This window comes from Halyomorpha halys, unplaced genomic scaffold, assembly GCF_000696795.3.
Source record: "Halyomorpha halys isolate HHAL.00 unplaced genomic scaffold, Hhal_1.1 Scaffold157.1, whole genome shotgun sequence".
Taxonomy (NCBI): Eukaryota; Metazoa; Arthropoda; class Insecta; order Hemiptera; family Pentatomidae; genus Halyomorpha; species Halyomorpha halys.
In genome coordinates, this window is record NW_027114029.1 from 1475015 (window position 1) to 1488038 (window position 13024).

The following is a 13024-nucleotide window of genomic DNA, read 5'->3' on the forward strand; positions in this document are numbered from 1 at the left end:
GATACATTTAATGATTTTAACTTGATTAAAATTATTAACGTGTGTTGAAGTGCTATATCAGTTTCAAATTAATTTTACAACATGCTAAAAAGGTTAAATTTCGAGCCAGCTTGGTAAACAAATGATGCAAAAACAAAGAAAAAAATGAAATGATAAAAAAAAAAATAAAATGGAAGAAAAATTATTTTTATGACATTATAATCATGAAATTTTTACAACATATATTCTTTTTAAAAGCCCTCAGACCTCAAAAGTATAAACCACTATATAATATTTATAGATTCAGTTAATTTTGAATAAAAAAATATTAACTATATCTAACTAATTTCAGAATTTTCTAATTGAGCATCTCATAAAATCTTAGTTGCCGAAAAAAAAAAATTAAGCTTTATTTTTCATCACATTTTATATGTAACTAAAAATGGCCTCACAAACTTTTATCGGTTTCAGGATAGTAGATAGTTCTTCCGAAACATGTTTTCTTCAAATTTTTCAAAAATCAAATGAGTGATGACCTTATTTCATATTTATTTAAAATTTATATCTGACGCCAAGAAATTATTTGAGCTGTCTTTCAAAGATTTAATGTTGAACCGACTTACTGAAAAAACCTTTTTTAAACCAGTTGTAAGAAATATCAACCACATGGTGAGCTATCAAACAAGAATTCTCCATTGCTGGTCAATCTTTGAGTATATTCCAAAAGAAATTTTGATTTCAAGATATTTAAAAAAAATCATATTTAAGTTTTGAAATGTATATTGATAGTAAAATTGATTAAAGTCATTATATTATGAGACTTTTTCCAATACAGAAACTTCATAACGAATTGTTAGGCCAGTTTTTGTATGGAACATTTTGAACAAATTCTCTCTGAGAGCCTTTCCTCTCTATCTTGTAGCATAAATTTAATTGGTCAGAGATGCCTCATTGGGCGTGGCTGGTTGATAAGGCCTTATCGTGCTACCATCCAATTCGCTATAATGTTGATGGCTTCTCTTTACATGGCGGGAGTAGAACAGAATGGGTCTTGTGAATGGCGTCCATTAAAAATTTATAAAGCTGACAAAACATTAACACTAGGTGAGTTATCAAAAGTAATTTAATATAAAGTAAACAATAAAACTAATAAATATGTAATTGATACTAGCTCGTCAGTTCTTATCATAACTAAAGAAAAATAAATATTTTACGTTCAAAAGTTTCGGTTTCGCTGGTCCTAATTATTTAATTATTTTTTCATCTTTTTTAGAAAATTGCAAAAAAAATGCGATAAAATGAACACATCTCCAAATCGAACGAAACTTAAGCCTCTATAAACTTTTTAAAAAAATGTACATAGACGACTTCGTTTGAGTTGTTCTATGATCTACACAACTTTTTCTCCCAAATAAAGACATAAAATCTTGTAAGTTATTTTTGATTTAAATATAAAAACTGAATTCAATTTTTATATTTTGCATGTTCTAACAAAAATGTTTATGATTGGATATATCATATATCCTCAGTTTCCTTATTTGCAACGCTGTGCGGGGTGCTCCAAAATACTACTGCAGGATTATGGGCTAAAAGGTATATACTTCATAAGGCATGATTACCGTAGAAGTACCTAGTCTATTGTAGGATCCAGAAGTCCAGGATCATTCGTTTTTTCCGGTCTTGAACGGACGCTGAAGAAATACTTAGCAAGTATTTCTTCCACTGAAGTAGTCCTCCTCTGTCACTTATATTCTTCAAAGGAAATACCCTTATGATCTAGAACCGTTTACTTCGATGGTCTACAATATTCACAAGAATTTTCGGAAAATCTGAAGACCTCTTTTGACACCGTTCTTCGAACGGAACTTCTGCCCTCGACTGAGCACAGAGATCATGATTTCATTTGGAGGTAGTATGCTTCATGCTATCGACGCATGTTAGCTTCATCTCTCTAATGATAGTCTTATTATCTATGTCTTGGAGGTCTCAGAAGGTCTTCTCTTAACCAGTGGTTTCCAACCATTTTTCGCCACGGCCTCCTTTTTGGGATAAAAACATTTCGTGGAACCCTTATTGAGCTAATAGAATTTCATATAATAATAGAATTTGGCATCCTTGTCGAGCCAAAACAAATACGAAAATGTCGCCACGTTTATTCTTAAAACGGTTGAGCATATAGGGAAATAAGAAGAAGCAAAGCACAGTGGTGGAATGTACCGTATATATTTGCAATTTTAATTTTAAACGTCTTCATATTTTTTTATGTAATATTTTAAAAAAGTAGCATTCGTTTGTGGCATTCCTGATATCCGCTTGGGGGAACCTCAGGGTCCCGCGTTATTAGGCATTTATGAGTTGGGTCGCTCATACCTTCCCTCTACTAGGTTGACTAATTTATTTTTATTTTAGTGTTTTTAATGATAATATTTGTTTTAATGTTATCATGTATTTAAACTAGGGAATAAAGAAGGATTACACTACAGGTCACCGGAGCTATCGATTCTAGTCAGAATGTAAGTAGAAATTGGATAGGCCATCAAATAAAAGACAACTACACAGTCCGGATTCGAACCAAAGACTCAACCAATGTAACTACTAAATAAATATAGTTCTATTAAGTACATAACCCAAGTCACGCATATATCTTTGGAAAATTACAAAAACAAAAAAAATCTATACTTTATTTATAATTAATTGAAATTACCCTAATAAACATGTTGGCGATAAAAATTAAAATAATAATAAATAGCTTAAGCATCCACTTAACTATTACCCAAGTCGGAGATTTTCATCTAAGGTACCAGGATAAAATACAATAATTACAATATTCTCATCTTATAAGTGAGGCGTAACATTATTACAAATCCAGTTTATTTTATTTTTTAATTAATAAATATTCCTGTATTTAATATTTTTATTTTTTTCTTAAACACTTTTGTTCTAGACTTTTATGAGAAAAATTTTGGTCTAGCGTATGATAGAATAGTCTCCAAAATCAGTTATATTCTATGTAATTTATTGCTAAGTGATCCTTTCATATTAAAGTATCTGTATACTTGATATAGAATATCTGTATATAATGTATAATAATAATTCTAACACTATTAATTAAAAATTATTAATAGACTGGGTTAATTTATTGATACAATTCCCCAACTGTAATATTTTTACTGTATAATTATATAATATTCTCATTTTAAATAAAAGTACTCTGCAGTAATTCTTCTCGTGCTATGTGAGTTAGTTTTTGTCGCAATTTATTATACAATTTTAAAATTATAAATAATTATACAATTTTCAAAGTGAAGATAGTTTTGAGTAAGTGAAGTAAGTGATTTTGTCAGTGTAGGATTGTTTGTTTATTTCAAAATCATTATATTGTGCGTGTGTATTTATAACCTATTGTAAAGGAAACAGTATTGATCCTTGCAGTACTCCTGTCAAGACTTCTTGAAACTTATATGGTATAATTTGTTTCATTGTAATATATTTATTATTTAGACTTATTTATATTATATTCTTATTAATAAAGCATTTCTCTCTACGCTTGGCCGATTGTGTGTAGGGAAGCCTCCAAAAGATCTTCCAAGACGAAGAAGGGTTGAACAAAACAAGGGTACGCTGGCGCTGGTGCCATATCCACGGAAATTGCTTGGTGGGGCCACCTGATCTGAAATTAATAACGTCTCGGGGGCCCCTTGGCCTAATTTGCATATTTCATAGAAGGGGGCACAAATTAGAGAGCCTTGATCCTGTCTTTAATTAATTTCACCAACGAGCGCCGGCCCTTCTACAAATTACAGCCAATTAATTTCATTAATGGGACGGTGGTGGGGAGGCCATTTGGATTGGAGGGGGCAGCTCTCGCTAAATGGCTTGGAATAAACTCCGCCAGAGAGAGCGGCGGTCGGAGAGAACTTTTAATTACTTAAACATTGAATATTTCCAACGGTGACAGATTGGCTGCCCTTTTTGCATTTACATAATGGCATATTGAGTGCTCCCAGCCAGCTGGTAGATTTACGAGCCTAGCTACCTAATGTATTGCTACGTCCAAGGCGGTTAGTTGATTTAAAATGGAAAAACGGCTTTTCAATAAGTAGATTATCCAATATTTATTACGCAGATTTTTCCAGTCTTTTTTATTTGATTTTACTTATCTCTTTTGGCTCAGCTATGATATAGAGTATACTATGTGTAAGAGTTTCTACTTAAAGGATACCTTTAAAGGAGGTGATATACTAATATTTATATACAATAAATATATACATAATATAATACATATACAATAAATATACATACATAATAATTATATACCATTGATATTCATGTACTACTTATATTTATGTACCACTTGTTGTCAAATCATAGGTTTCCTTATGTTAAGGTTACGATCATAGTTGTTATGTCACATATATCAAGTGTTTAATTCAGTTTAATATAGCCTACTTTATGGTACTCCTTCTTTCATTACATCAGGAGATAAAAGAAAACTCTGCTATATCTCTTGGATGCTGACCACATAACCTCTTCATATGATTAAATAATTGTGCTCCCTAGCTAGGTACTGAACCTTGGACACTTCATAGGTATTAGTGCTGCAAACTTATTTTTATGTGGCTTTTTTGGGAGGGGGGACTAATTAGATGAAATTAAAGAAAACAATAAAATAAATAAGTTTTCACTAACATCCCCTAGGTTTCAGAGCCAAAACATAGACATGAGGTAAAAATGATAAAAAATAACATTTAAGAGAAAAAGCAAATATAGATGAAACTTAACATTAATAAGTATAGCACTGGAGGACATGATAGCTCGACTCTAGGAGTGAGGGTCCTAGAGTGATAAGCTTAATATATTTTGGGTTCGATTCACACTTGGATTTGTCAAGATTTCCAAAAAATTCAGAGCGGCTGCTCAAGCTGTGTTGAGTTGCTAATACACAGCATGCCGAGCGGTCCAATAGACAATATCAAAAGTGATGAGAGAGAATTAGTTCCGACTAGATAGTCGAATATATATTTTTTTCCTTTACGACTCATAGAGTTGACAATAACCATCCAAGATCTAATACAAATGATGATGTTAGATTCCAAGCGAGTCCAGAATAATGGTTTTCAGCTTGATCTAAAGCCACTCCAAAAAAATATAAAATAAAATATAGTGTTATATAAACATCAAATATAAATTATAAAAATATAACTCAGCATAAAAAAAAATAACAATAAATAAATTCGTCAGTCAGTAAAATTGGTTTGAAAATATTGGAAAATAAATTTATATCAAATGCGATTGAAGGAAAAATAATAGAAAATAATTAGAGAGAATTCGGTTGATTGTGGATTTTTTTATCAAAAGTTAAAATATTTCAACACTTTCGAAAAGTTAAGATTTTTTTTTCCAAATAAAAATTCTACAACTTAAAACTTACTAAGATTATATCAAAATTATTTTCTATCAAATAGGTGTTACAAATCAACTTTTTAAATAAATATTTAACTTATCTTTATATGATGCTCCCATAATAAATTTTGAATAATAACTTTCTAATGTTGATATCTTGACTTTCGACAGAAAATTCCTTGATTACTCCTTAGTTCATCTTGAGTAAAATTTATATATTTAATTTTTTTCAAACTATGAAGCTACAAAATATTCAAAAACAATCTATCGTAGGTAGTAGTATTACAAACAAATGTAGTACATACCAGTGCTCACGTTAGAACGCACGTGACAACAAGAGATTATGAAGGAACCTTTTTTTTTTTAAATCCAAATCGTAAAATATATCTGTATGCAGATAACTTAATAAAATGTTTACAAAAACTAAAAGATTACTTTGTGACAAAGATTATTTTGATTTTATCTCTTTTTACCTTCTATATAATTTAAATAATAAAACCCATATACAAGTATATTTATCTTAATTCCTTATATTACCAGGTGAACATTTTGGAAGATATTCCGGTTAACTGGTATTTTCATTGCAAATAATACGCCATTGCAATGGTTTATCATGATGGTTAGACGTTTTTATGTTAATATATAATATCAATTAGTTTCTACAATTAATTTTATCAATTTACCAATAACCTAAAATGAATTAAAAATATCGTAACGGTCATCTTCTCAACTTCCAAGTTGAGCCGAGGCAAATTATATTAAAAGTAAGATTTTTTTGGGAGGGTGAAGAGGTATTTTTTTTTTTTTTTTTTTTTTACATTTAAGGAATGAATTTGTTTAAATTTTATCAGGAAATCTTTCGGTAATAATAATCGAAAAAAATTTCCAATATGAATGTTCAAATAATCTATTAATATATAATGATTAATTCCAAAATGTATCGAATTAATTTAATTGACCTGTAGAATACTTTTGCAAAAAATATACTATATATATATACTCAAATAAAGTGAAAACATTTGATCCGACTTACAATGGACAGAAGAAACTGCGCGCTATAAAATTAGCAACCGTGACCTGTAAATTAAAGTGGATCCCGACCAGGTAAAGAAGTGAAGTCAAGGAGGCAAAGGGTTGGGGCGAGGGTATATCCAGTATTAGGGAGGATAATGGAATAGAGGAGGCGGTGGCTTTATAGGGCCCGGGGTAATGGGGCCTCCTCCTCGTAAACATACCGTCCGGGTCTTAGGGATCCGCCTCCGGGAGTTATCGATGGTCTGCGGGAGGGACTCGGGGCTTCCCAGTCAGGTTGGCTATCTCGTCGGTGATTGGCAGACCGGGAAGGGTCCTAACACTCTTTCCATGTAGTCTCAGCGGGAATAAATACCAGTGATGTCTTGTGATCTCTTCCAGAACTAGTAATTCCGGAACCTGATATAAACTACTCGCAAAAGTAGGTCAACGGACAGTCCAACTAATAATTAGAAACAACTCTGTTAAAAAAAAGTTACTTCTCATACAAACTTATTATTAAAAAAATACTAGTAAAACAATATGTAAAATATATTCTCTCATTCATTTAATTATACCGACCACAAAGAGGAACTTAATATGAGATTTTTTCTTTCACTATCTTCGTAATAAGGCTTGGAGTAGCTTCAGCCCATATCTAATATTTTTCTCTGAGTTGAGTACTGGAATCTGCTACAAGTGGCAATTGCAAATGGACTTGAAAGTCTACAAGAAGCTACCGATGAACAGGGGATAAATCCTTGCAAGTGTAAAATCATACATATAGGAAGGACAGACCAACAGATTGGAATAGTTGGACATTTTTATTAGTTAGGTACTGTTGGATGGACTATCCAAGTAAGGGTGAACGAGTATACTAAGAGATATTCAACCGAATAAGAAAAGCAAACAGTATATTTCTCCCAATTAATCGGTGATTGACTAACGAGAAGTAAGTAAAGAGACATAGTTACTCCCATTGAAGTCTATAAACTTACCTGTTATGGGTCAGAAGGTTGGATAATTCTTAGAAAACGTGCGAGCTTACTTGCGGCAGCGGAAATGAGATTTTTAAGACAAGTGGTGGAAAGAATATTCTCATACGATTGAGGTTGTCTAAGACGTTTGATCGGAAGAATATGTTGTACCTTCTTATTAGAAGGTAATATATAAGGTTCAATAGTTTCCTAATCAAAAATTTTTTATAAAATATTAATTAATAACTAAAATACACTAACAAATTAAATGTACTTTTTTATAATAAAAAAAATTCTTAAATCAACATTTACATAACTTGTCCTGAAAATGCTTTGCAATATAAAAACTGGAAATAAAGAATATATATATATTGTATATTATATTAGACATGTACTCTCATCTAGGTACAGTTTGTACGCAATTGAACTGGTGGCTTTAAACTTTAGAAAACCAATGAACATACGAATTTACCAAAGTAATTAAATTATATAATTTATCTATGTTCCAGCTATTTACAAGTTCCTTTTAATTGTTATTTAGATTTTTAATTTATGAGTTATTGGTAGGGCTTCCTATAAAAAGTATTATTTATTTTGCAAATATAGTTATTATGATCATGTTGCAATTTGTTATCTGCTAATACAATGAGAAAATCTGATAGCGAGGGAAAATTAAAAAAAAAAAAAATAATGTACTTTTGAATAGCATATAAAATAAATGAGAACAGTGCAGTATATTGACCAGCGCTTTTTAGTTTCTGAACGGATCGTAAGGGTCATAGGCAGTAGATACTCCTTGAGTCATTGGGTTGGAATTTAGAGTGAGTCTGTCATGGAAATTATAGAAACGGTCTGTGGCAGTCGTGATGATGAAAATAATTTAATTTTATGAGTAATGTCTGGTTAGAAATACAAATAGGGCATCAAAATTTTTCTGTTCACTTTGTATTGGAATGATTTGATTTTTCTGATATTTAACTTTTCTCCTGTTCTCCATAACTCAGTTCCGCATGACCAAAGTGGTTACTTTATAAATGGTTAGTTAATCAATCAGTGATAATTTTGAACGTTTGTCTAGTAACCTATAAAGCCCTTTCTGTTAGTTAAGTATTCCTTTTCTTTTTCCTCTTATGTTGTTTGTCCTTGTTATTTTAATACACTTGAGATGAAGAGTCGTTTTCGAGAATGAACTTGTCATATAGGCTCTTCGGTACGTACATCTTTAGTTTGCATCGTTTGGCCCAGTTAGCAATATCAGCAATGTCTTGAGAAGCCTTTTTCTTTACTGATTGTTCATTCTTCATCTTTACTGATTGTTAGAATAGATGAATGATCAGCAAGTGCTACTAATTGCAATAGGATTTCTGAGTGTTATGAGATGTCTACATAATACATGTTGGAAAGTATAGGACCTAATACACTGCCTTGAGGTACTCAAAATTTGATCTGTTTTAGATTAGAGAACTCCGAGCCTATGTTGATATGGAAATACCTATCCTTTAGATATGACTGTTATTAAACTTAAGTTAGTGGAATTACTGTTTATGGTTTACCCAGCTGTTTTGGCGCAGATTAAAAAGTTTTTAACCACAAAATTCAATAACTAATTTTAGCATAGTATGATTCTATCTATCCTAATCCGGCTGATGCTTGCGATTATTCAGTTCTAAATCCTTAAAGAAGACTATTATGTATCAAAAAAAAAATTTTAATTGGATCATAGGTAAGAAAATGTGAGAGAGACAAGGTGTTATCCGTGAAGTGTTTGATGAAAAGTCAATTATAACCTTTTTAGAGGGAGCTCTTAAACATAAATTAATTATTGTTTTAACTAAAATTCTGATTTATTTATAAATTTAAAATAGTACATAATGGATATATTCAACATCAGAATAGATGAAGAAACATTGTAAAAATGTAAAAAAAATAATTCATAAACGTATGTATTTCTAAGACATAAACTGGTTCAATAATCAATGCAACTGTGTTCAGTTTCATTATTTATTATGTTTAACCATCCGCTTAAGAGCAACTGGATTAATGAGTGAGCGAGAGCTAGATGACAGACTGGCCCTGTAAATGGGATCCTATCAATCTTTCTTTGACAGTCATTGTTCTCCTTATACCCTTTCGTCAGCGGCCTTATGTCGAAACTTCCCTCCCTACTGTAAATACTCCGAAAGCTACTTCCTAGGATATTGGAGATAATAGCACGTATACGTTTAAAGCTTAATCCATGATATTTATTTTTTAGTTCAATAATGAGAAGAAGATGGTTGGAGATGGGGTCAGTGAAGAACACAAATAAGTAAAAACGTATTTATTAGTACCAAAGTTTCTACCAGAATTTCAGACCTTCGCCAGGGCTAGGAAAAAAACAAACAAGATAACAACCAATGAATAAAAGGATATACAGAATGATTAGAAAATAATTAACATTATAGATACATAAATAGTGTCGAAAGACGTGAATAGCTTAAATATTATAAGAAAATAAGGGCTGTATGAGAAGAGTAATATTAAATTTAAGTAAGAGGAAAGTACATATGAAAATCAAGTTAGTAAATATAAGTAAAATTAAAATTATTTAAAATAAAGTAATGAAAGAAGTGAGAAATAAAACGTATATGTAGATAATTAAATATATAATAATTATATGAAATATGAAGTCATATAATCCAAAAGGAATAAAAAAATGTTAATATTTAAATTTATTGATAATAATAAATTAAAATTAAAGTTCTGGAAAAAAGTTAGAAACAAAATACATGTAATTAATGAAATATGTAATTAAAGTACTTAGCAGTATTTGGGTAGAGGCCCAGGTCTAATAAGGACTGTAGCGCCCAACAGTGAGTGAGTAAGTAAAATTCTAGAATTAAGAAATAAAATTTAAAGGTAAGTAGGACAAAAGAGGTAATACGCCAAGACGAAGAGAACAAGGCGGAGATTTGTGTCATGTTACTCCTCTTTAACATATCCTCAGCTTAGGATAGCGTAAGGTGGTTAAACGTACTCCAGCAACTGTAGAAGTACGAAGCTTCCAGTAACGTTTTTCATAAGAAGCTGTCTCTAGGACCGACACGTTGAAAAACATGGCAGCCACTACAAAAAGACGGATAAGAAACATTCTAACATCATTGAAGTAGAAGAAGAAAGAGGTGAAGCCACGTGAGGCTGTTTCATACCTGGGAGTGAAAATATAACAAGAGAACTACCTTGTGGAGAACGCCTTTTGGAGCCTCATATACCTAGCAACTACACAAATTCTCAAGGAAATTTTTCATTATGAAATTGTGTTTTTATCTCCTCTCTAATTTTTCATAGTTACGACTATCTCTGAGATCCATATAAAATTAAAAAGAAAATACCCTATAAAAGGCGAACAGAGTAAGCATAACAACTAAAATTAAGGCCGGTCATGTTGCCGAGAGTATACTAGTATAGAGTAGTATGCTCCGTATACTAGTGCGTGCTGGGGGGGAGTGGGTGTGAGTGGTTGAGTCCCGAGGGACACCAGTGCGAGTCGGGACTACTAGAGAACAGGAGATAACCTGTTTGGTAATATTTTTTGTGTTCACCACCCGTGGTACCAGGTTTAGTGTTTTGTTATTGTTTTAGTTATTATTGTTTGACCTAGGTGTATGTGGACAGGAGGTTGTTGTTGTAAAATTCGTTATCTGTTGTGGGGACTATAATTCCAAAATTTCAACCAATCCAGAAAATTAGGAAAAAGAATAAAAAAGGAATTGAAGAGTCGGATAAGAGTGGGGGTAGTGAAAAACCATTACCAAAGACAATAAAATCCCAACTTGATGGGGAATACAAAATGGCGGAGGGTAATCCAAGGCCGGCGGGAAGTGGCAGTGAGGCGAACAGAGACTCAGGGCCTGACAGTAGAGATAGTAAAACGAGCCCGAAACACAGGAGATCAAGAAGAAAAAGAGCACGTGGGGAGAAAGAAACCCCTCCAGAGTCCCCAGAAGCAGAAAAGCCCAGTGAAAGAGCCAGTAGAATACAAGACCTGGTCCGCAAGTATTTAGAATGAAAAAAAACCACAGCTGAATGCCAGAAATATATTAACACGTAGACCAGGGAACTATGCAATATTACAACAGGGTTGGAGGCCCAGTGGGACATTATCCCAGAGATAGTCGGTGAAATAGTTAATGAAACTGTAAATACCGACGAACTTCACCGTATAGTTGGGAAAAAAGTATCGGAGATCGTAACTCCTATGTTGGCAGAGGCCATTAGACTTGATACGAGAAGGTAGTCCAAAATTGAAACAGAGTTGATACTGTGGGAACAGAAGAGCAGTGGACAACCTATTATAAGATGGCAAAATGAGATTTTAGAGTTTAGAGTAGGAGACTGTTAGGCGATTGTGGCTGTGGTGAGGAATAGAGATCTATTGACTAAAGTTATAAACAAGCGATTAACCTGGAATCCTCACACCAGACTGAAAAGATAGGAAGCTGCACGTCGATTTCGACTATTACAGCACTTACTAGACAAACGGTCCAAACTTCCAACACATTACAAAAGACTGATCTACATGACTGTAATAAGGCCAATCTGGACATATGGAGTTGAGCTTTGGGGCTCCACTAAACCTTCGAATTCCTCTCGTATTCAATCCTTACAATCTAAAATCCTCAATGGTCCTTACTTTGTCACAAATAAAATCATACATAAAGACCTTAATGTTCCCTATGTAACCGATCTAGCCCGAACCAGATATCACTCCTTCCTTTATAAACTCCCTAACCACTCAAAACCCCTAGTTTCTAATCTTGCATCCTCTTCCATTCCTGACAATTCTCCGAGGCGCCTGAAAAGAAGATGGCCATGAGACCAGCTAATGTAAAATGTCATTAGAGTGCTACCAATGGGTAGTTTCTCTACACGCCTGTAACACTCCAATTTAACTTAGATCAGATTTACTAAATGTATTATAATGTACAGTTGTAAATAGCAATAAATAAATATTAAAAAAAAAAGTTATAAAGAAGATACTTTGAACTCTCTTGAACTGAGTGTTCAAATACAGCATAGAAGATATTTAAATTAAAGTAAAACATTTTAATCAATTTTGTGAACTCTATGTTTAAAAACCAGACTCATACCTTCCAAAGGAGAGGCTTTTAGTTCTGTTAATAATGTTAATAAAGCTGTTATAATTATTATATTGGGGTTCCTGACATATCCTCACGTATTTTAATTCGTAGGATGACAGGCTATCATGGGGTAGAGGAAGTTTATAACAGACCACCACTTGATTTCGGTTCTATTGATCAGAATGGGCTCTACTTAACAACTGAAAAATCAGTTCAGCAGTATTCTAGTAAAACGCAGACGAGAATTTCAAATAAGAGGAAGAGACAGACAGATATTGAGAAGTATTATTTTATCTAAGAGATAAATGTTGAAATATTTGGGGTGAGTTTAGTCTCTCAACCATCCCAATGTTAACCCTGTCAATTTATCAAACGTCCGAGGTCCACATTCGGTTTGGAGAAACCCTCCCGACCCAGAGGCCCAAATCATATTCCAATTAAGATCTCCTTTTCCAATTAGTCGTGCTAAAGCCAGAGACCGAAGAAGGGTGACAGGGGGTCTTATCCTCCGTCAATCTTCTGCAACATGTTAAT

The 13024-nt window shown here is 32.6% G+C and overlaps 1 long non-coding RNA gene across 2 annotated transcripts; it reads left to right on the forward strand.

The window, feature by feature from the left end:
• Positions 1 to 980: 980 nt before the first annotated feature.
• LOC106678713 (uncharacterized) lies at positions 981 to 9998 on the forward strand. 2 transcript variants are annotated; one of them, XR_010844476.1, is made up of 3 exons: positions 981 to 1083; positions 2438 to 2567; positions 9625 to 9998. It is a non-coding gene; the product is annotated as an uncharacterized lncRNA (long non-coding RNA). The 2 variants fall into 2 exon arrangements; XR_001342816.2 differs by lacking the exon at positions 9625 to 9998 and having other exon boundaries at positions 2438 to 2662.
• Positions 9999 to 13024: the final 3026 nt, after the last annotated feature.